This window comes from Tursiops truncatus, chromosome 13 (genome assembly GCF_011762595.2).
Source record: "Tursiops truncatus isolate mTurTru1 chromosome 13, mTurTru1.mat.Y, whole genome shotgun sequence".
Classification (NCBI taxonomy): domain Eukaryota; kingdom Metazoa; phylum Chordata; class Mammalia; order Artiodactyla; family Delphinidae; genus Tursiops; species Tursiops truncatus.
In genome coordinates, this window is record NC_047046.1 from 76,168,222 (window position 1) to 76,193,214 (window position 24,993).

The following is a 24,993-nucleotide window of genomic DNA, read 5'->3' on the forward strand; positions in this document are numbered from 1 at the left end:
GCTGCTTATAGATTGGGAGCCACAAAAATGTGTAAGTGGAAAAGGAGGAAATTTATGTGATCCAACACAGGACTAAAGAAGAGGGTGATGTCGTAAAGGGAGAGGACTGGACCAGTGGATCAAGAGAGACAGATAGTGAGGGCCACCACCAGGGCACCAGGCTGTAATTCCGATCCTGCTGGAGGATGTGCTTCCTCAATGGAGCAGATCATGAAAGGGGATTCAGCTCAGAAGAAAGGTCAAGGAAAGTTCTAGAATAACAAGGAAGAGAAATCCCAGCACGACAGCTGTGCAACAGGCCCGAAGAAAAGTCCAGAAAAAAAGGGATGTTACTGAGAAAAGAAGAACTCATGGATTTCTGATGTGATCGGCCTTGTGGAAACGTGTACAGGGAGACTGTGAAAGATATAGGGGGAACATCTTTCCCTACAAGGACAAAGAACACTAAGGAAATAAAGAAAAAAAAACAAGACAGATATTAACATATGATATCACTTATATGTGATCTAAAAAAGGGTACAAATGAACTTAGTTACAAAACACAAGTGGAGTCACAGATGTAGAAAACAAACTTGTGGTTACCAGGGGATAAGCGGGGAGGGAGAAATTGGGAGATTGGGATTGACATAGACACACTACTATATATAAAATAGATAACTAATAAGAACCTGCTGTATAGCACAGGGAACTCTACTCCATACTCTGTATTGGCCTATATGGGAAAAGCATCTAAACAAAGAGTGGATGTCTGTATATGTATAACTGATTCACTTTGCTGTATACCTGAAACTAACACAACATTGTAAATCAACTATACTCCAATGAAAATTTTTTTAAAAGGCAGATATTAACTTCATAAAAATAAAAAAGTTTAACTGTTAACACCATTTCCACAGGCCAAAGAGTGAAAACACTAACAACTGATTTAACCCAATATTGCAATATAATTATATTGAGAGAAAGGGGTTGGAAAAGCAGCGGATATGGTTATGTAAGAGAGCTAAATCTGTATTTACTATAATAGGAAGTTAAGACATCACGAGTAAAATTGATAAAAGATCACAGCATAGACATTATTTAGACATGCCAGAAGAAAAAGCTAAAATAGAGACAGTGATGTTCTTTGGGAAGTGGGGGTTAGGGGAAGTAGGATGGGGTAGAAGTTGTTCCCATAGAAATTAAGGAACCAGCGCATAAGTAAATATGTATGAGGACGTTTTTATCTACAATGTTTGTGTCAACATAAAACTGAAAATAACCTAAATGTTCATCAATAGTGGAAGAGCTGAATACATTGTAGTGTAGCCATACCATGGAACTTCCTTAGCTATTTTTTTTAAAAATTAGTTAAATTTGTATTACTTATCTGGAAGATATCCTTAATGTACTATTAAGAGAGACAGTAAGTTGTAAAGTAATGCACAAGGTATTATTGGATTTTTGTGTGTTTATATATGAGCTTGGAGAGACATGTGGAAGGAGGCAGACCAGATGTTAACCTTATATACCTTAAGAGGACAGGAATGGAAAGGGTAGGGGGAGACTGAAAAGAAATAGACCACAGAAAAGTAGAGATGTGGGAAATATGAAAACACAGGTTAGCAGACATGAAGAAGAGAAGGACAAGATCTAATAACCTATAACAGAGGACTGAGAAAAAGATAATAAAGATAGCTGGGAGGAATAATATTCAGAGATTATGACAGTATTTTTCAGAATCAATGAGTATCAAGAATCCTTAGATTCAAGAGATATACTGAATCCCACACAGGACTGTGGTGAAACTGCAGATCATCAAAGACAGGAACAAAAAGAAAAACAAAGATCTTTTTTTTTCACTAAAAAAGAAAAAAAAACTTCTAAACAAAAGACAGACTGACGCTGACTGCACCTCATCAATAACAGATATCGGAAGACAAGGAAATAATATTTTCAAATGCTGAGGGAAAATATTTCTGTAGAATTCTATACCTAGAAAATTATTGTTCAAGACTAAGGGTGAATTAAAGATATTTTCAGATAGAGACTGACAGAGATAGTTTCATATCCCCAAATCCATGAAATAACTACTCAAATATGTACTTCAGTAAGAAGGAATCTGAACTGAGAAAAGGGGAATGGAATCTAAGAAACAACATCAATAACATTTATTGAGGGCTCACTCCGTACTGTGTACCAGGCACCATTCTAAGTGATTTATAATTAGATTGGGATTCAGATTAAGGCAGTCTGGTTCTGGATTTCATAGTCTTACCCACAATGTGAATAAAATGACATCTATTTTGATAAATTTTAAAAAGTAGATTTGTAAAAAAATAATTGTATGTGGACAAAACAGAAACAAAATGATAGATGATAATAAAATAGCTGACAGTGTCATAACAGAATATGAGAGAGAGAGAAAAGCTGGGTTAAAGTGTTCTAAGTAATCTGTATTACATTGTCTGGGAAGCAAAGAGATACAGATAACACTTTAATTTTAGACTCTGTGAACACAGATATAATTTTTAAGGTTTAAGGGTAACAGCTGAGATGCAGAACAAAACATATACGTTACAAATCAAGAGGGAAACAGTCATCATTGTCTTAACAGTATGACTATATTTTTGTGCTTGGGAGGCAAGATGAAGGAGAAACTTCAACAGGAGAAAGGTAGGGGAGGTGTGGAGTCTCCAGTAAGAGGCAGGGAGGTCTCTACTGGGCCCATCACAGAATGAGAGGAGAGTCTCAATACATCATTTCCTTTGATTCTCCCCTGGGCTTCCTGAGCTTCTTGAAGTTCTTCAGGATGACATCATATAACACAGCACAAGCTCTGTGGGTCTCCACTGATCATCAGTGGGGTCCTGGTACTCTACTTCACTGTGGAAGCCTTCCAGCTTGGTGTGAAGGGTGTTCATCAGCTCGGACACCTTCTTCAAAACTTTTCCCATCTTCAGTCTGAGGTATCTGCAGCTGCAACCAGGTGGTGACCCTGTGGACTGCTCAGTGACATCCGTGGTCCCCAGCTTCAGGCCCTTGCAGGAGGACTTCAAGCCTCTCCTTGCCATTCACTGGGCCACTGGGAGGACCTTTGCCTTCATCTTCCCCTTTTGTCTTTTCATCCCTATCCTCCTTCTCCTGCTGTTTCTTCCATTCCTCCTTCTCCGTCTTCTGGACTGGATAGGCACCAAGATGTCCAACAGAGCCTTCAGATAGCTCCGGTTGGCTTCTTGAGAGCTGTTTCCTTCAAAAATTCATCTGACTCAGAAATCTTCCTGGGGAAATAGCTCCTAGGTAGGTTCTGTCTTTTGCCCTGGTCTTTGTGAAACATATCCACCTGGGGTTGGGCCCTGGGCGTGGCTATGGCTGGGGAGCCTAGTGCCACACAAGGAGCAAGGAGTGGGCATAGGGAAGAGGAAGCAAAATCAACAGGAAAACTCAAGTAATCTAACAGAAGACAGGATAGGAAGAAAAAATAAGTAAAGAAGAAGCACGGCAGATGGAAAACATTCGGATTCCTCGTGAATTCCAAATATATGGCTTATCATAATAAATGTAAATGGCTTAAACTAATCCATGAAAAGGCAGAAATCCTCAGACTGAATTTTGTAAAACTCCAGCTGTTTATAAGAGAGTAGGCTAAAACAAGTCACAGGAAGGATAAACATGAAAAAATGTATTCAAATAATAAGTGTTCCTACAAATAATAAATGCTCAATAAATATTTTAATTGAATGACTCAATAGGATAAAAATAGACTTTAAAATAGCCAAAAGCATTTGGGGGGATAAAGAAGATCACGGCTTACTAATAAAAAGATACATTCACGAGCAATCCTTCCATATACCTAATCACACCATGTCAAATATATACAGCAAAACTGATTTAATTCTATGAAGGTAACAAATTCAAAATTATAGTGAGAGATTTTAGCACATATCTCTATGAAATCAATAGACCAAACTAAAAAAAGAGGACAAATGTAAATAATGCATATTACTAACTTCACTGAATGGATATGAAGAAACCCTCCGCACAATAAAGAATAAACATAAATGTTTACAAAAATTAACCAGGTTCTACGCCAGAGAGCAAGTCTCAACAAATTTCAAAGAAGTGCTAACATTCAGACCACACTCATCAACCAAAATACAATAAAAGTTGAAATCCATAACAAAACCACAGGCCCCAAACTCCAGTACATCTTGAAATTTCAAAAACATGCTGTTAAATTATTAAATAAAATCAAAATTAAAGTAACAAAATACTTGGAACTGAACAATAATTAAAACCCTGGATATCAGTAGAAGGAATGTTTAGCATTAAATGCAACATCAGAAAACAAGAAAAATTTTAGATTAAGAAAATAAAAAATTAAGCAATAAAGTAAACTCAAAGACAATAGGAGAAAATTCTTTTTCCACAAATGGATAAAGCTAAAGTAGTAGGAAGGCAATAATAAAGATAATAACAAATCAATAAAATAAAAACAAAGACACAATACACATAGGGACAAAACAAATGTGGATTCTTTAAAAAGACTAATAAAATAGGTAGATATTCCACAAGAATGAGGAAGAGAAACACAAGAAGGCACAAATAAACACTATTAGGCATGAAACGGAGCCATAACTAAAGATTTTTTTTCTAAGCATGAGAATTCGATTCTCTACTTTAAAGCAGTAAAACTAAAAACAGATGAAATGGAAAATCTCCTAGAAAAATATGTTACCAAAATTAACACCAAAAAAACAGAAAAAGAACAAAAGCTCCTGAATGTATTTTTATAAGTTCAGTCTAAAGCTATATTTTAGAAGTAGAGTACAAATAAGGAAAGCAATAGGTCAATCTCAGTTAAAAACATCAATGCAAAACTCCTAAATAAAATATTAGCAGGGCTTCCCTGGTGGTGCAGTCGTTGAGAATCTGCCTGCTAATGCAGGGGACATGGGTTCGAGCCCTGGTCTGGGAAGATCCCACATGCCACGGAGCAACTAGGCCCGTGAGCCCCAACTACTGAGCCTGCGCGTCTGGAGTCTGTGCTCCGTAACAAGAGAGGCCACGACAGTGAGAGGCCCGCGCACCGCGATGAAGAGTGGCCTCCGCTTGCCACAACTAGAGAAAGCCCTCGCACAGAAACAAAGACCCAACACAGCCAAAAATAAATTAATTAATTAATTAAAAAAATATATATTAGCAAACATACCCAGCAGTGTAGTGTGTGTACAAATGTATATTTATTTTAAAATATGTTTTTTGATATGATATACCTCAGGTATCATATATATCATGATTGCATGTATCATATTTATCACATGGTAAATATATGGGGTGTGTGTGTGTGTGTGTGTGTGTTGTGTGTGTGTGTGTGTTTGTGATGACCAGTAAGGTTTATCCCAGAAGCTCAAGGAAGATTCAACATTAGAAAGTCTTACTGTAATTCACCACACTGACAGATTAAGAAGGAAAAACTAATCATCACAATAGATGCAGAGAAAGACATTTATCAAATTTAGTACCCATTCACAATTCAAAAGTACAATAAAATACCTAGCCAACCCAGAATATAAGGAAGTTTTTACTAAGCAGTTTCTACTAAAATTCTATGATAAACCTTAGGAACCTATTTCCTTTAAAGTCAGGAACTAGACAAATATCACCACTCCACTCATCATTGTGTGAGATATCTGGCTGCCACAATAAACAAAGGAAAAGGAGTAAGAGAAATAAGGATTTGAAATAGAGAAACAAAAGAAGAATTAAGTGCACATAAGATTGTCTACATTGAGAATCCATGAGAAACTACAAACAATTACAAGTCATAAGAGAGTTTGGTAAGAATGCCGGAGATAAGATTAATATACAAATATCCATGGCGTCCTTATCAGCAACAACCAATTAGAAAATGTAATTTTTAAAAGATCCCATCAGCAATAGCAATAAACTATGACAAACCTAGATTCAATCTAAAGAAAGAGGTGCAAGAGCTAAATGAAAGCAAACTATAAAAGTTCACTGAAAGTCCTAAGACGTAAATAAACAGCGATATATCTCATGCTCAGAGATGAGAAGATTCAACATCAACATCAGTTCCTCCTAAGTTAATACATAAATTGAATGTAATTCATATTAAAGTCCCAGAAAGGTTTTTCATGAACATTTTTAGCTGGTTTTAAAATTCATATGGAAGAATTAAGGTCAAAAAACAGCCAAGACAATATTGAAAAAGTGTAAGATGGACACTTGTCCTACCAGATATCAAGACATTTATTAAAGCCTTATTATTAAGATACAATAGAATTGGTGCAGATATAGATTACTAGACCAGCGTAATAGAGAGAGTCCCTCTGCGTATAGGAACTTGGGATGTGACATTATAGAACTGTGGGAAATGACTGAACTAGTTATTAAATGGTCCTGGGACAATTGGTTATTTACAGGGAAAAAAAATAGATCTCTAACTCATGCTATATCCAAAAATGAATTCCAAGAGAATTACAGTTAACTTTAAAATATTTAGGAAAAAATACAGACACTATTTTTATAATCGCAGACTAGGCAATGACACAATAGCACAAACCATGAAGCAAAAAAAGAATAAAATGTTGACCAATTTGATTTTAAAACTTATGTGACAAAAGACACCAGAAAACAAAGGTTAAAGGCAAGAAATGGAGACAGTAGTTTTGTTTTTGTTTTTGTTTTTTTTAAGCATCCAGGATATATAGTGAACATTTGGTAACTGTAAGGAAAAAAAAACAAATAACCCACTACAAAAAATGAGCAAAATCTATAAACTGGCAATACATAGAAAAAGAAACCCAAATGACCAACAATCATGATAAAGAAAAGCATAAATCACTAGAAATCAGAGAAGTATGAATAAATACCACAATAAGATACCTTTCAATCTATCAGATTAGCAAAATGTAAAAGCCTGATAATGCCAAGAGCTGGAGAAGATGCAGAGCAACAGGAACTCTCATACACGGTTCTGGAGTGTAAACTGAGAGCAATTCAGCAACATCTACCAAAGTAGATGATGTTTGTACCCTAAGACTCAGAAATCCATGTCTGCATCTATACCTTTGAGACGCTCACATGTCCACATGGAAACAAGCCCAAAGAAGTACACAACAGCTCTGTCTGTAAAATGAAAAGGTGGAAACAATCTAAACTTCCATCAGTTAGAGAATGGATATATTATGATATATTCATTAAAAGGAATTAATATAGCAGGTAAGGAAACTTGCTCTACATCCATTAATTAGGATAAATCCTAAAAACATAACTTTGAGTGATAAGGCAAGTTGGAGAAAGATGGATTACTGAGTAAGAACACTACGGTAAATGTTTTAAACTCACAGAATAATACTAGTTATTGTTCATGACACATAGCCGGGAGCCAAATGCAACAACATGTATGTTAACAGCACAACTCTGGAAGACTGGCTCCCTCTAGGAAAGCTGTAGGGGAATGGGATCAGGGTGGGTTAGAAAAGAGGCTTTAACTGTAACATTTTCTGCAAAAAAAAACCAAACTTTTAAAAATGGGGCTAAATGTCAACATTTATTAAATGTGAGTAGAAGGCGACTACTGGTTGATACATTATTCTCTGTGACTTTTTTCTTTTGCATTTCAAACAGTTCGTCATTTTTTAAAGTTACATTTTAAAAGGATGTGTGGATGTGGTATTCATGTGCCCATTTCCCCCATCTTTCTATCTAGGTATACAGTTGTGCTAGCAATCTGGAGACCTGAAGAATAGTCTTGGTTCTAACACTACTACACTGTGTGACACTGAGCAAATCACTGAACCTCTCTGGGCCTCAGTGTGCTCATCTGTAAAATGGGGATAGTCACAGTGCTTATGTCTTCAAGAGCACTCTGGAATTAGATCTGGACTTGTTCCAGCCCCACCACTGGGGCTGTGAGACCTCAGTCAATTTACTTAAACTCTCTAAAAGGTGCTATCTTCATCTATAAAATAGGAATAGAGATAGTATTTAGCTCACAAACTTGTTATAAGAATAAAACAAAATGAAAAATGAAGAACTCTTAGTACATCATCAACAAAACAAAATTACAAAACCAAGAGAAGATACATGCCATGCCTGTAATAAACAAGGAATTGGTATCAAGAATACATTATATACTCCAATAAATCAGTAAGGAAACAAACACACCAACAGAAAAATGGGCAAAAGATAAGAACAGAGAATTCATAAAGGAGGAAACCTGACTTCAGTAAGCAAGTGAAAAGATATACTCAACCTCTCTAGTAATCAGGAAATCACATCTAAAACCTACCTGGCCATCAGATGGGCATAAGATAATTTTAAATATGGTGATGACCCATACTGAGAGACCATGTGGCGGTGAACTGGTACCATCACTTTGGAGAGCAATTTGGCAACATGTAGAGAAGTTTAAGATGTGCTAACTTTATGACTTTGCTATTGGGTATGTGTGTGTATATATGTGTATGTGTGTGAATGTATGTATGTATCTATAATCTGTCTATCTACTGATACATCTCCAAGAGAAGCTCAAGTCTCCCACATGTGGGCAAAGAACACGTACAGTTGTAGCACTGTCTGTAATGCCAAAAAGTTAGAAACAGCTATAATATTCTTCAAACAGACATTTTAAAAGTTAGAAACAACCTTAGCATCCTTCCTTTGGTAGAATACTGTGCAGCATGGATGAAGTAGAGGTACATGTTTTACAACAGATGAATTTTACCAACGTAATGTAGAACACAAAGCCAATGATATCATTTAGATAAAGTTTGAAAACATTTAAAAATGTAAATGTCTATGGATACACATATGTGTAAAAGATGCAATCGTGCATGGTAATAATGTACATCAAAGTTAAACTGATGCTTCACAGAAAAGGGGAATGGGACTGGGAAAGTGCTTTCTCTCTCTCTCTCTTTTTAAAGGTAGGTAAGAAGATCTGAAGCAAATACGGCATAAAGACATGACACAGAGATGGTACACACACGTGCACTTGCCATCTTATTCTCTCTATTTCCTGTTTGCTTGAACTATTTCACCATATAAGAACCCCGTGTTTTCATACTTTAAAGATATCGATAGATACGATCATTTGTTCCTAGGTGCGCCTAAGGCAGGTAGGGCAAGTGTTCTTAAGATCACTTGACAGAGGAAGAGGTGAGGGTGGGCTGGGAGCGGTGGGCACAGGGCTTATTGTCTGCGGGCTCAAAGCCCTCCTCATCAGATTGCAATGCTCACGCCACTCATTCAGTAATCTATACACACAGGGAACTGGAACTCAGTGCAGATGAGGGTGGGCGGATGAAGGGGAAGATGACCTCTTCCCTTCTGGAAAAAACCGCAGCCTGAGGTAGGGCAATGGCATAACTCGATAAAAAAGGGAAGGAGGCGGGCTGCCCAGGTCATCTGACAGCCTTTCAATGAATGTGTAACTCACTCGTGGAGGCCATCCCCCGTGCATCTGCCCAGGAGGAGGAAGGGGCTGGAGGAAGTGAGAAAAGTGACCTCAGTGCCAGCATCACTTCGCCCCCAGAGCACCAGCCTCTGAAGGGCAGGATATGGCTGGGCTGGGGGCATAAGACCTGAAGTCTGGTCCGCAATTGGTCCCTCATGGTCTCTGGCTTTCAGCTCTTCTTATTTATAAAACTGAGGAGCTGAGCTACCACCTTGAGGCCAGTGAAGTTCTACAGTCTATCTCCCTGAAGGAGTTTTTCCTTAAAAATTGGATCTCTTAAAATTCAAAAGAGGAGGTTCGTATTAATATTTACACATGGTTGTGAGGCTCATTCCTGGATGTGTCATGACAATGTCCTCTCTTCCTGGTGACATACACAAAATGCTGGGTAACAGTACCTGGTATCTGGACGTCTCAGTAGCGCTACTCCTGCCTGCCACCAGCCCCAGCCCCATTCTTGAGCCCCGGGGACCGATGGGCATGGAGGTCAAAGTGATTTTGGCTTCGACTAAGCAGCCACTCCTATGCCCCATCCCACCCTCGGAGTCACGTATGCTGTGGGGAGATGCGGTGGTCCCCACCAACAACTTAGCCTCCGAAGCAGCACCACGTGCACATTTTAGGCTGGAAACAAGAAAGAATTTCCTGACAGTACAAATTGCCAAAGAGGAGGGTGGGTAACCAAAGGAGGTTCCAGCATCTCCTCTGGAGATCTTTAAAAACCCGAGACGATCTGACATATCTGAGATGATTTTTTTGCAATCCTGCCAGATGGTCCTGGTGCCTATCTTCCCAGGCATACCCAGTCCTGCCCTATGCTTTCTCTTTCCTCTCCATATGACAGATGCCTCCTGTATATTTTCTTCCCCCCCCCCCGCCCCCCGGGAAGCACACTTGCTACAATCCCTTAAGGCTTGTTTTCATTCAATTCCTTCCTCCTCACACCTTTCCTTGTTATTTTATGGAGAGCTGGTCAAAGGTCAGAGTTGCCCAGTTACCCACACATAGTTGGGTGGTGGCATCAGATACCCAGGCAAAACAGACCGATGATTCCAATTCCAGCCTAGACTCCAAAGCTGGATGGAAACGGAGAAAATTAGCTGTTGCTAACAGTCCACTGTAAATGAAAATATGATCCCAGTAATTGATTTTAAATAGATTTTTTAAAGAATCCTTGGCCGCATTTCATCAAGAATACAGAGTTTCAAAAGCGTTCATTCCAGGGTTAGATTTTTCCCCCCCTTTCTTCTGGCTTAAACCCCAAATGGCCAAGATCCGAGTCTGAATAAACAGTGTGGGTGGTGACTGTTCTGTGAGGCCCAGTAGAGGATGCAACCACTTTCTTATTCGGTTCAGCATTAAATCATGTGAAACTAGCCTGATGACTCCACAGAACTTTTACTCAGTAACAGAAGGCAACACAACATGTCCTGTTTCTCCGTTTCTCAGGGAGAAAAAAAATTAATTCTCCTAACTGCGAAAGTTTAATTATGTATAAAGTTCATTGACCTCACAGGCGGCTGTCAGATGATCTTTCGAAGGCCCGTGAAAGGCATCCCAGGAATGTGGTGATGTGGGCAGAAACCGTGGATTCACGCCACCGAATGCTTTAAACAGGACAGAACCAGCGGCCGTCCAGAAAGCCTCCAGTGCAAACAGAACTTTAGGAGAATCAGTAATTTCATCTCACCTAAGCATTTCTAGGCCTTCGAAAGTGATCGTTACAAAATCAGAAGCTCAGGAAAAAATCCCGTAGGGACATGGTGAAGTGATTCTGTGTGCTGGTTCCTGCCACCGCTGGCTGCAAATGTATGGATTCACAGTGTTCTTTCCCCATTTTAGAGGTAATGCCTTCTGACTTCCCAGCTACTGACACGAAAAGCAAATGAGGAAGCAATCCCATTCATAAATACACCGCGGGGCTTGAAGGAGACAGTAGAGTCAGTGTTTTTTCAGACGGCTTTGATAGAAGACAGCACCCCTATGTGTCTGCAGTGACTTTATCTATTTGCCAGTAAATGCCCTAAAGTGTGTTCTTCATACACCAAGGCTGCATTTTCCTCTTCGGGCTGAGGGAGAGGAAGGGACAAGCAAGATGAGCTTCCAGAACGTGTCTCCCTCTTCTAGTCCTTAGCTGGGGACACCCCTGTCAATTGGAACCCAGGCTACTGTGAAAGCCGGGCACCGAGGAAACCCTCGAGGACATGGAAGGCTGATTTGGGCTCCTTGGTGACGGGAGGCCAGAGCCCCAGGGGATGCTGTCAGGGTGGCGAGTAAACTTCAGGGGCCCTGTGACTCAGAAGGAGGAAACAGGAAATATTTCGGCTTTGGTGCTTCCTAAGGTTAAAATTACCTGTTGGGCTCCAGTATCATTTTTCTTTCAGTAGCTTCCTCACCGAAAGCTTTATCCACTTTATCAGTCAAAATATTATGATTTCAGTGGGGGAAACGTCCCAGGGTTGTGTTCTGACCTAGATAAGCTGCACTCGCACGGGGGCAGCGTTATTGTTATGAATATAGAGAACGGGTGGCCAGAATTTAGCCAACATTTTGGATCCTCTGATGGCAGCAGAATGGAAAGATTATCACTCGCTTCATTTTTAGATAAACCGGCAATTCCTGGGTCCTTTACCCAAATCGGCCAGCTAGATTTTGCACACATAGTGTCAGTCGGCATCCAACTCGCGCTAACTCAATAGATCCTTGGGAAACAGAAATAGTGGAGTGGGTGCTATTGGTGATACAGAAGTCAGAAAGGGAACCCTGCCCTCAAGCAGGTCACAAATGAAGAGGCAGACATTAACCCCAACTGAAGGATTCGGGAAGGCTTCCCGCGTGGAATCTTCCCGGGTGAGGTGGCATTTGACCCAGACCTTCACCCGAAGCTCCCTTCACACTTATTGGCTGTGGCCTTCTGAGAGTCACTGAGTCACGCTTATTGATGGCTGGGGGTCTACAGCTGCACCTTGTTTTGAATCCATCTGATATTTGAGGGGTTTCCTGCCAAGATCCCTCCCTTCAGACCCATACCATTTAATATTACTTTCTTCAGGGAACAGTAAAGTAAAAAAGAAAAGGAATTCCCTCTGTCTTCCCACTCTGAAGAAGGAAGCCTTCCTTCAAGTCTTTAAAAATTTTCTAGAAATACGATTATCCTCATAGTTACAGAGGAAATATGCTTCCAGATAAAGAAATCTGGACGCTAAGTAATATCCTAAATCATTTCCACCCTTTGGATACTACAATTTATAAAATTCCATGAAGGAAATGACTCTTATTCCTCATGAAGTTTCCACTGGGAAGTCATGGGAGCCACAGTTATGAAAGCGATATCCTTTTTCTGATCCCAATTCCTTCCCTTTGTCCAGGGCCTCCGCCACCTCTGAACTACACAGCAATTTAGTTCTTTCTCGTCTCGCATACATGTTGCCAGAGGTGGCAATTTGGGCCCACGACTCGTCTCCGTTACATGGTAAGCTCTTGGACATTAGGGACTGCTTTCTTTTCTTTCTTCTTTTTTAATTCCTCAAAAGTTTTTGTATTCCAGAAGTGCAAGATTAATTTAAAACAAGTGACTCATTTAAAAATCATTCTAATTTACCATTTAACAGAATGAAAGAAAAATTATATGGTTATTTCAAGAGATGCAAAAAAATTATAAAATCTAACACCCATTATTATAAAATCTCTTAGCCAAACAGGACTAGGAGAGAACGCCTTGAATCTGATGAAGAGCATCGTTCAGTTCCATTTCATATGAGATTGGGAAAGAGACAAGAAATGCCTGTTCTCCCCACCGCTGTTCAACGCGTATTAGTTTTTTTTGTTTTTAATCTATTTTCATCAAATATAGTTGATTTACAATGTTGTGTTAATTTCTGCTGCCTAGCAAAGTGATTCAGTCATACATATATACTTTTTCATATTCTTTTCCATTACGGCTAATCACAGGATATTGAATATAGTTCCCTGTGCTATACAGTAGGATCTTGTTGTTTATCTGTCCTATATATACTAGTTTGCATCCGCTAATCCCAAACTCCCAATCCATCCCTCCCCCACCCACCCTCCCCCTGCTTTCTTCATCTCTACATTTCTCACATTTCTTTAACAAAGTTGGTGTTCACTGAACAAATGAATAAATGAATGAGTGAGTAAATAAATATCATAGAGATGTCTCTGACGGGTTGGAAAACTTTCAGTAAAGGACCAGAGAGCAAAGGCATCTGGTCTCTATTGTAACTACTCAACTCTGCTGTTATAATAGGAAAACAGCCACAGATAATCTATAAGCAAATGAGTATGGCTGTACTCCAATAAAACTTTATTTACAAAAACAAGTGGCAAGCCAGATTTGGCCCACAGGCCATGGTTTTCTGAGTCCTCGTCTATGGTGCTTATCTTTGCCATACATCTCAGTATATTCTTTAAAGTTTCATATGGCACCTGTACTTTTCAATAATTAGATGTAAACATTCAAGAGTTGTTTTGGAACTCCACATTAATGAATTCATTGAAAGCAAAAAAATAGGAAAGCACATACAGAAATTAGCTGTTACTCCAAGTAAGAGCTTGGAGTCACTTATTTTGTATATTGTACGCCTTTAACAGGAACAATTCTTATTCCCCAAATGAGGGGAGCAGTTTTGCCATTTACATCATGAGTATTAAGTAAACTTGATATGAGATCTCAGAGTTACTGGGTGAAGGGTCTGGTGCTGGGGCATGGTGAACTTGACACTTTCCTGGAAGGGTGAATAAATGCCCGCCCCCCCCCGCCGCAACCCAGCAAAACCGCCATTCCTGTTCTCCACATCATCTGGTCTCTGATTTTACTGCTAAAATCCTTCCAAAGGTTATTAATGCAGAGGATACGCCTTTCTCTTGATGACCCTCTGGAAAACATCCAGCTACAAAGAGCACAACAGAATCTGAAAAGCCCGGCAAACACACAGAGTAGTAGGGGGCAGCTACGAGAATTTGATGGAAACAAGATGTCCAGCTTGTCACCCGGCCTGATTTGAGAGTGCCCTGCCTGTCATTACTCTTTGCCTCACTATCAGCCCACCTTCTGTGTGTGATACAGTTTTGTTTTGTTTTTTAATCTGCAATCTATTTATTTATTTATTTGGCCGCACAGCAGGAGGGATCTTAGTTCCCCAACCAGGGATCGAACCCACGCCCCCTGAAGTGGAAGCACGGAGTCCTCATCAGTGGACCGCCAGGTAAGTCCCAATACGGTGTTTTTAAAAAGGATTTGGATTTGAATTATGGTGTAAACTCAAAGGATGCTAAGTGCTAAGGTCAATTGCTTGGTTTGGAAAAATTCAACTAGCGCTTTTCGAGGGATGAGGAAACGCACAGCAAACAACACAGCAATGAGCACCCCCAGCTGACAACCCGTGAGACGGGCTGCTCTCGGGTGGGGATCTCCAGACTGCACCAGTCATCGCCAGGGTGTCACGTACCCTTCTAGAGATTTCTTGAAAGAAAGAAAAATGAAATTGGAGCCTTTCCCTTATGCCAAGCGTCTCCTCAACACCCAGACCACACAAGTAGAAAGACTCTGTGCCTTAAGAAAATCAGACCCTCTGACTTGCAAATGGAAGGTACCATGGCGGGGGTCAAAATATTGAGTTCAAATCTACCACGTACCAAGTTCAAGTCATCTACGTGACTTGAGGCAAATGCTCTGATGTTACTGTAACTTGCCCTAACTTTCAACACAGGGCTAGGACATCCACGTTATAGAGGAGAAAGCTGGGAAACAGGGGATACTCTTGTTTCTGGCCCGATTTATTTCTGCAAGTGCTTGCGTTGGAGAGTGGAAAATGAATATGCCACAGATTCTGAGCACAAAGAGCTGGTGATCATCACTTACTGCTTGTCTGCAACACTCCAGAGCCACCAGGCCTGTTATCAGTCACTCTGACTGCAACATCCCCACCCCCACCCGCCGCTGCCAAACACTGAGGCCACTGTCATCGTCATTCAGAACAGAGCTCTAGCGAACAGCATCGCGTGCGTGAAATGATATCATTTATACAAACTTAATTTCTATTTGATACAATTCCAAATTGTTGACAACATATGTGGCAGTGGCACGTGCAAAGCCCATTGCGATCTTGGCTGGGAGTAATATGCATAAAACTAAAGACAAGAGGGCTTCCCTGGTGGCGCAGTGGTTGAGAGTCCGCCTGCCGATGCAGGCGACACGGGTTCGTGCCCCAGTCCGGGAAGATCCCACATGCCGCGGAGCGGCTGGGCCTGTGAGCCATGGCCGCTGGGCCTGCGCGTCCGGAGCCTGTGCTCCGCAACGGGAGAGGCCACAACAGTGAGAGGCCCGCGTACCGCCAAATAAAAATAAAATAAAGACAAGAGTTAAAAAGAGGGAACACGTGGAGTAGACCCTGAGCGGGGAGTGGAAAGGTAGCTACTGCGAAATTTCCAAAAGGTTGTTGACAATAACGGAGGGCAACCTCCTCCATCTTAGTTATGACAATCTTCCGGTAGTGGGGATCAGGTCCCTGACGTCCCTCAAGGGAAAAATCTTGGAACGTGAAGTATAAACGTATCGGCGTCCTGCTGTGCAGACTGGGTGAGGAGGAAAGGTGACGTGTGAGAGTGGAGAGTGGGACCCTTTACTCACAATCCTCTTTGGCTTCCTCTCAGGGAAACGGAGAACGGGCCTACCTACAGGGAACACTTGATCTCCATTCCCTTTGTTCATTTTTTTTTTTGAATTTTATTTCTTTTTTTTACACAGTAGGTTCTCATTAGTTATCTATTTTATACATATTAGTGTATACACGTCAATCCCAATCTCCCAATTCATCCCACCACCACCCCTCCCCCCATCACCTTCCCCCCTTGGTGTCCATACTTTTGTTCTCGACATCTGTGTCTCTATTCCCTTTAAACCAGCCTCTTGGGCTGTGCCTACAGGATACAAACAAGTGACTCAATGGAAAAAAAATAATACTTAGGTCAGGGACTTATCTGACAAATTTGAAGTTCAGTCTAGCATCGACACAGATGCTCTTCATCTCTTCTGAAGCTTCACAAGAACTTATCTACTCCTTACTTCTGGTCTCCAGCTTCTTTAATACTGAAAAATTCGACTTGAAATACGAAATCTTTAAAGAGTCCATCTGGAGAGTTCCAGAGGTTTTGTTTAGCAAAGTAAATGGGCTCCTCTGGTTAGTGTGTCTAGAACAATCCAGGTAAAATGTCCTTTAAATCTATCATTCTAAAGTTAGCTTCCAAGGAATGCTACTGCAGCATCAAGAAACAGGACCATATGAGTTATTTCATCAGATCAGACCCTGGCAGCATTCTGGGCAAAGCAAACAGAAAATCTCGAGGAAAAAAAAGAAACTTCCAGAGCCCGCTTCGGGCCCCCTCGCATTCCTTTTTTAAGCATTACAAGATTGATCCTAGGCCACAGATGCAGCTTTTGGATGTCAGATGCAGGCAGATGTTTTCCCTTAAATCCGTTGTCTCTCCCTCAATCTGTTTATAGCTGTTTCCCTTTCGGCCTGCACCTCAAGTTCTCGTTAGCTGCACGTCCTAAAGTTTTCTTCCCTCCACATACAAAGGGGCATCTTTCTATAATTTCTTCTCTTTTCTAGAAGGAATACCTCCATTCATGAGGTAACCTGTATACCCACGAGCGGTGTGTTTCCTTACTCGGCCATCTTCAAGAAATATTTTACTAGAAGTCCCCTATAGCTTAAGTCCCCAAAGTTACGTGGCATCAAAAAGGGTTTTATTCTTAGAAGTAAACTATTGAGGTCACATGACTGGTCTTAGCCTTTTAAATCAACTAACGGGCTCCCTTGCTAAGGTTGGGGTTATTTATTCAAACCTGTCGTTTTTTGTTCTGGGCTTATACATGCTCTTCCTACAAGTCAGACCAAGGATCCCCATTGGTAAGTCAATTATGCAGATTCCACGGCAGCCAAACCCAGCGATAGATTTCAGAGATTTATCCAACCTCTCTCACTGCGGATTCATCCAGAATATGATCCAGACGAGAAGCAGGATACCCTCTGCTATTTCTCATACACGAAAGTGCCATGAGACAAAGGGAGTTTCTTAGAGGTGATGGAATAGCTCTGTATCCTGATGGCACTGGTAGTAGCTACAGGAATCTGGACACGGGGTAAAGTATCCATACACGCACACACACAAACGAGCACATGTAAAAACTGGCGAGATCCGAACAAGGCCTGGAGATTATACTAATGTCAATTTCCTGGTGTTGCTAATGTATATACTATAAACATTATACTCTATGCCATGGTTATGCAAGATGTTACCACTGGGGGAAGCAAGGTGAAGGGTACATGGGACCTCTCTGTGCTATTTTTGCAACTTCTTGCGTCTATATTTACTGCACAATAAAAAGTTTAAAAAGTGCCATGAGAAAGTTCGTGTTTGTCTGGCAGTAGCTTGCGCAACTTCGCCTAATTGTTTTTGAAGTTCTAGGCTGCTTCTTTTTCTAGTCAGAGGATTTTAAAGGATTTCCTACGACTTTTCTCTAAGAAGCCTACTGTATAGCACAGAGAACTATACTCGATACTTTGTAATAACCTATAAGGGGAAAGAATCTGAAAGAGAATACATATATATGATATATATGTATATATGTATGTATAGCTGAATCACTGTGCTGTACACCTGAAACTAACACAACACTGTAAATCAACTATACTTCAACAATAACCACAACAGAAAAGAAACAAAGTCAACCTAGCTTCTGATCTGCAGCCTGTCTGAATAAGAGAGCTGGGGGTGTGGGGAGGGGTAACTAGGTTTCTGAAAGCTTCATACTGGATTCAGCAGGTTGTGTATTACAACCAGGATTCCAATAAGACAGCGTCCTTCTGTTGTTTCCTGGGTATTCCCAATGACACAGGGGTTTAAAGAGCAATCAGGTCGTAGCCTCAAGCGGCAAACATACACTTGAGGTCACCGGATAAGGAACAGGGAGGGAGGGGAGAGGGGTGGAACCGGGCCAAGATTTTGTTCTTCCTTCTGTCTCCAGAAGTTTCCCCCAGGACGTTTATGGCTCCTCCTCAACTTACAGGGCTGGGGTCCAACAACATCTCCAGGGACGTTCCCATCTAAACCAGTCCACCTCTCCCTACCTGGCGTTACTCTCCCTACCTGGTGTTACCTGGCGTTACTCTTGATGTCTACCAGCTCCTAACTTTCTGGTTTACTTATGTATTATCTGTATCTCTGCCTTCACACATGAGCTCCATAAGAAGCCTGTGGCTTCTGTCCACCGGTGAATCCCAACACCAAGGAAAGTACAGTGGGTATTTGTTGACTGAATGACTGAAGGGTGAATGAAACATCTCCAAAGCAAAGGCCCATTCTTAGACTGTGGCAATTCTCAAACCCACAGGTCATTATAAAATGACACAGAAATCATTCAAGCTGATTTATGGATGTCAGGGTCATTCTGTTTGGCTAAGAGAATAAACATGACAAAAATGTGACTGATGTTTTTAAAGTGAGCAGCTGAGTTTCAAGAGCCATGGGGATCCCAACGAAAAGACATGATTTCCTGTCGAATTTTCTCTCTGAGGCTGAAAGAGACCAGTAGTTGGTAAATAGATGGGGAGATAGGAACAAACGTGTATCTAAACACACACACACACACACACACACACACACACACACACACACACATTTTCTCGTCTTCAGTGATGTAATGGGATCTTGGTACTTCCTTTACCTGAAGTGAATGGGGAGTCCTCTTCCAGGGGCAGGGCAGAAAAGTACCAGTGAGACAGGTGTGGAGAGCACATGTGGGCAGAAAGAAGGGAGAAAGAAGCCCTGTGAGATACTGAGAAACACGTGAGACACAAGAGTCGGGAGAGGTCAGGAGTGAGTCCAGAGCTGTCCTCCCCTGAAACACGTCACACCCCTGTTCAAAGCAGGAGAGGCTATGGACACCCACCATGCCCAAGATGTCAGAAGAAAACTCTTAGAGGGTTGTGTTTTTAGAGGTGGTGAAATCTTTAAAATAAATGAGAAACTTTACATGCATCTGCTTCAGTGAGAAAAAAAACTCCCCTCAAAAGACCCCTCAAAATCGTGGGAATAAGAAACAAGGAGGCCAATGACCCCTTCACTTGAAAAGTCTCCTTGAAGCCAAAGCAGCCTGAAGTCCGTCTTCTGATACCAAAGTCAGCCTGTGCTGACTCCCCTTCATTTCACGCTTCTCTTAAAAGAAAACAGGCCGGACTGTTTCAGTAAATAACAAAAGGTCAAGAGAAACGCTACTCACAACATGAGCAAAATAACGGCACAACCTGCCAAAATGTTTCCTAAGGCCTGACCGGTGGAACAATCCAGCGGTGAAACAGTCCACAGACCTGACTGTGAGAGGCTGAAAGGCTCATCTCAGTAAAATCTGCTACGAGGCCCTAGTTCGCATTTCATCCATTAGAAAGGCACAGGCAGGTGATGCCATCGGGTTCAACCGACACTTAAGGACCACGCCTCGCGTAAAGGAATCGGTTGCCTATGTGCGTTGTTTGTTCTTACAGGCTCCTCTCCTTGGATTATATTTTGACGTGAGAGCCGAGTGTCAATGAGATGGTGAAACAACCGGGCACCGGTGGCCTCTGTGTCTGCGCGTTCCACATCCGAGATTCCGCCAACTGCACGTGGAAAATATTCCGAAAGAAAGATCCAGAGAGTTCCAAAAAGCAAAACATGAATCTGCCGTAAGCTGGCAACTGTTTACACAGCCTTCACACTGTATTAGGTATTATAAGTAATTTAGAGAGGATTTTAAGTGTTTAGGAGGATGTGGTAGGCTATATACAAACACTAGGCCATTTTATATAAGGGACTTGAACATCCTCTGAATTTGCCTCCGTGGAGGGGTCCTGAAACCAATCCCCCTGAGGGATGACTGTCCTCAAAAAAGCTCAGAGTCAACTTTGTAAAATCTCCTGAATGAACTTCCAACTGGTTTGACTCCAGTTGGGCACCGAACGTTCATTTTCCCTTTGGAATTTCTCTAATGTGAACAGAATAAAAAATACCATTATAAGAGCTTTAGAGAAAGAGAAAAATACACACAAGGCATAAATCAGGACTCCTCACCCTCAGGATGCTGCCTCAACTGATTCTGCACCAGCAACCTGCTGGGATACCGTCTTTCAGGCCATTCCTGCAGCAGCCATGCCACCAATGCCACACTTGAAGCCCAGTCACCAGACTTGCTGCAGTGACGGGATCTTACTCATCTCTGGCCTCCACGGGGCCTTGCAGTTGGTCAACACTCAGTATATACTCAGCTCAGCAGGTTGAGTCAATGGTACCTGTGTTCTTCCACATCCCTGGTTTAAAACCATAGAGCAGCGTTTTGCAAAATACCTCCCATGAAATACTAGTCCAGCAAGAGGTTACCTGGGTGCAAAATAATTCTGATTTTATGATGAAATACATTTTGGAAAAGCTTCAGACTATATTCCCCCATTTCAGGGTCAGAAAGCATTCGAGCAGCATTTCCCATGTGATTTTCCGAAAGCTCTTCTCAATTCATACATGTCACCATCTTGAGGAACTAGTGTTTTGTAGAGGACGTACCGGGGAATTCGACTTCAGAGCAATTTCTGATTCATGTCTAATCACAACTCATCTGTCCTTAAGTCTAATTGACTCTTCCTTCGTGATACGTTATTGTGGTCGATCCTGCCCATTTAACACCCTCTTGTGAGTTTCCTCTTCTTTAACCTATTGCTTCATAATATCATCGACTCACAGAAGGTCAGATCTGGAAGTGCTCTTAGAAAAGAATCACAGAGTAAAGGTCAACCCCTGAATTTAACAGAGCTGTTAACCAAGGCCCCTATGGTGAAGGGACCGGCCAAAGATGTCACAGTACAACACAGTTTGGCTCTCTAAAGGCAAGTGTGGTTTCAGGCACCTATGCTCTGCCGTCTAGGTACACTGCAGTCAGGGCTTACAGCAGCAGGTCCCCACTGGGGGAGAGAAGGAGAGGGAAGCAGGGAAGTCTTAGAGAACCCTCCGAATGCCATACCCTTCCACTGCCATCCTCCCACTTAACTCTTAAACAGGTCCTGTCTCAAAAGTTTCAACAACTCCTGGGTCAGGTATTTGAAAGACGAGGCAGTTCAAGGCCACACAGTAAGCAAGAAACTGTGCCAGGGTTGGAGCCAAGAACAGTCTGACTCCAAAACACATCCTCCTGCTAGTGTATTACACTCCCTCCACAAAGAGGCCCTCAAGAAAAGCATGTGGAATTACATACAAAACCAGGAATTTGCATATCTGAAATTAGTGGCAGAGACTATGGCCAGTGCTGCAAGGAAGAAAGAACACACAGCAAGCCTTTGTTTCATCAAAAGACTCCATCACTTGTGAATGTGAAGGAGAGAGTGAATTTCTGAATTCACTGTTAACGAAGTGAAAATTTTTTTAATTAATGAAAATTGAACCAACTGAATCAAGTAATGAGAACTACATTCTGCTAGTATTGACTATCACACATAATATATTTGCAAAGTTTTGCACGACCGCTTAACGTTAGAAGTTACTGGCTTCTCTCATTAACTGTTTGGTTATATTTCATGAAATCTACGATGGGCACAAGCCCAGTTACTCGGATAATGATGGTGGTGGTGACCTATTTTCATTTTATATCAAAAACATACACTCTTCAAAACTCTTATAGTTCTAATGAAGAAAGAAGACTTTCAGATATAATCAACTGATAAATATGAGTGTACTTTCTCACATTCATTTCTCAGGAATCTAAATTTAAAAATTCAAAAACTTTTTATTTGCATTTTTGAGGTATTTTGAACACTGATAAGTGATTTTTCCACTTACTAGTGGAAGTAGTGTCTATGGGGGAGCTTCTGAAGCTACATGTGGTCCATAAGTCCAAGTAGTAAAACTGACAACAATAAACTGACAACAAATAATAATAGTTACAAATCCATGAAAAATCAAATTAGACAAAATACTGGCCTGGGAGGATTTATATTGCTCTTTATAATAATTAGTGTGCAACTCAGCTTATGGATAGTGTGGAGTTTCCATATTGGTAGAAGGGGAAATTTTTAATTTTAGTACATAAAAGTCAACCATGACTGTGTAACCTTAAGAAAAAGAATGACTAAGGAGGGTATTTCATACTTGAATGTCAAGATACATTTTTTAGTCAGTGTTAGATAGTGCACTCATTAGGTTTACCACCTGGAGATATTTTAAAAAGACAAAAATGAGTTACAAGAGTGAATTTATGCCTCTACCAATCTTTTATCCTTCAAATATGAAAAATGCTAGTTTTTCTTATATCTCTAAAAAGTCATCCATGAGATCTTCGTTCACTAAGATTGTTAGATATAAGAAGCAAAAATTTACAAGGAAACAGAATTTGTTAAATCTTGATCATTCGTGTCATAGTTTATCGACAGAAAATTTACTTACAAGCAAATTGACAACACCTACTCTATCGCTTCATTAACATTCCAAACATGCTTTATTTATTCACTTTATGCACAAGTCATGTCTTAGTGGGAAAGCGCCTATACCACATGCCGCAACTAAAGAGCCCATGAGCAGCAACTAAGGAGCCCGCCTGCCGCAACAGAGGCCAGGCACAACCAAAATAAGTAAATAAAAGTTAAAAAAAAAAAAACTTAAAAAAAAAAAGTAGTATTTAGGGACTTCCCTGGTGGTCCACTGGCTAAGGCTCTGCACTCCCAATGCAGGGGGACTGGGTTCGATCCCTGGTCAGGGAACTAGATCCTACATGCATGCCGCAACTAAGAGTTCGCATGCTGCAACGAAGGTCAAAGATCCTGCGTGCTGAAACTAAGACCCAGTGCGGCCAAATAAATAAATTGATTTTTTTAATAAAGTAGCGTTTACTTCCTCCCATATCCAAGTAAATTTGAACGGGTCAGTTCTGTGTAGGTCTGGCACAGAGAAGTTCTGCTTAGGAAATCTATCAAATCTAGTTCTAGAAGAAAAGAGGTACAGCAGGTAGAAATTAAGAAGGAAGCAGAATAGGCAAAATAAATAGCTTCCTAGCATCTGCTATTTCAGATCTGTTTTTCTTTACATGAATGCATAGACAACAGTTACCAATTCTATAAACAAAAACATATTTTAATGGCAAATAGAATCATCCCTGGAGGAAAACACAGTTCCTTGTTTCCCTCATGGGGAAAATAACAATAGCTGTCACTGACATAGGGTTTAGGGCATGCCAGGCACTGTTCTAAGCTCTTGACTCACATTAACTCACAACAGCACTTATGAGGAGCTGTTATTATTATAATTGGCACTTTGCAGATGAGCAAAAGGAAACATCGAGAACTGGGTCGAAAAGGGCAGAGCTGAGGCTTGAATCCAGGCAGGCTGTCTTGGGTCCATGTTGCTAAGACCTGCCACCAACTACGGAGCTTAAGCTGGGTTTCCTATTCTGACATGCTTGCATAAGAAGTACATTCAAAGTAGTTAATAATCACGTCCCATATAAAAATATATATACAAGAAAGGGTTAAAATATCCTGTGATTCTACCACTACGTCGCATAACTGGGTCAGCCTAATCACTGGAGAGAAGGAGGTTTCTAAGTGCTATTTCCAAACATCAGTGACCGGGGCAAACCAAACGTCCGTAAGAACATCAGCCGTTTACAGTAGAAATTTGGGGAGAAAACTATTTGAGGTGAACGTTAGAGACTTCTGTTATTATAACAATTTGATTATTTCTTTGACCTTCTACATGTGAATAACTGAATAATTTAATTGCTAGAGTTAAAGACTTGTCTGTTTTTTAGGAAAACGAGATTTTTATCTGGGATTCCCCAGTATATTAGAAAGATGATTCTTAGTATAATTGTGGGCAAGAAGGAAATAATATACATATTTGTGGCTATGAGCAGCTAACCAGAAAAAAAAAAAAAAAAAAAAGGAAAGAAAGAAACTGTCTGGACTTGCACAGTTCCAAAAACTACTGAATGTTTTCTTTTTTTTTCTACCCTACTAAGCATTTCTTTCTTATCAAGGAGGATTCAGTTCCCACCTGTGTCTTTTACATTTTTGAAATACATATAAAGTTAATGTTTATTTTCCACCCACTGAAAGCTTGGTTAAATTATTCTGTCTTTGGGCTTTACTTTTAGGAGTTACAATTGGTTTGGCCAGCTTTGGCGTGAGAGAAAGCTTCCTTTTATGTGCAGCAAATTCCCAACTATTTAGAATGTTTGCTTCGGAGATAAAGCGATGCCTGGTGGTTTTTCTACTTTATAACAATTCCCATGTACAACATGACTGGACAAAAACTAAAATGTGCTTGCACTGAATTCCGTCTTTCTTTGATGAGTACGTCTCATAATTGGGATCAGGATAATCAATGCCAGTTTGTTTTTCTGAATAGTCCAATGTTATGTGAAACTTCCCAATGTTTGTATTATGAGTTAATACATATATTCCAAATATGGGTTGTGGAAAAGATGCAGTATGAGG

At 40.7% G+C, this 24,993-nt stretch overlaps 1 protein-coding gene and 1 pseudogene across 2 annotated transcripts in view; both read right to left on the bottom strand.

The window, feature by feature from the left end:
- BCL2 (BCL2 apoptosis regulator) overlaps nucleotides 1-24,993 on the bottom strand; it is a 183,172-nt gene that overhangs the window by 92,148 nt on the left and 66,031 nt on the right. The window lies entirely within an intron of this gene.
- On the bottom strand, nucleotides 2,598-9,455 carry LOC101332873 (proteasome activator complex subunit 1 pseudogene; annotated as a pseudogene).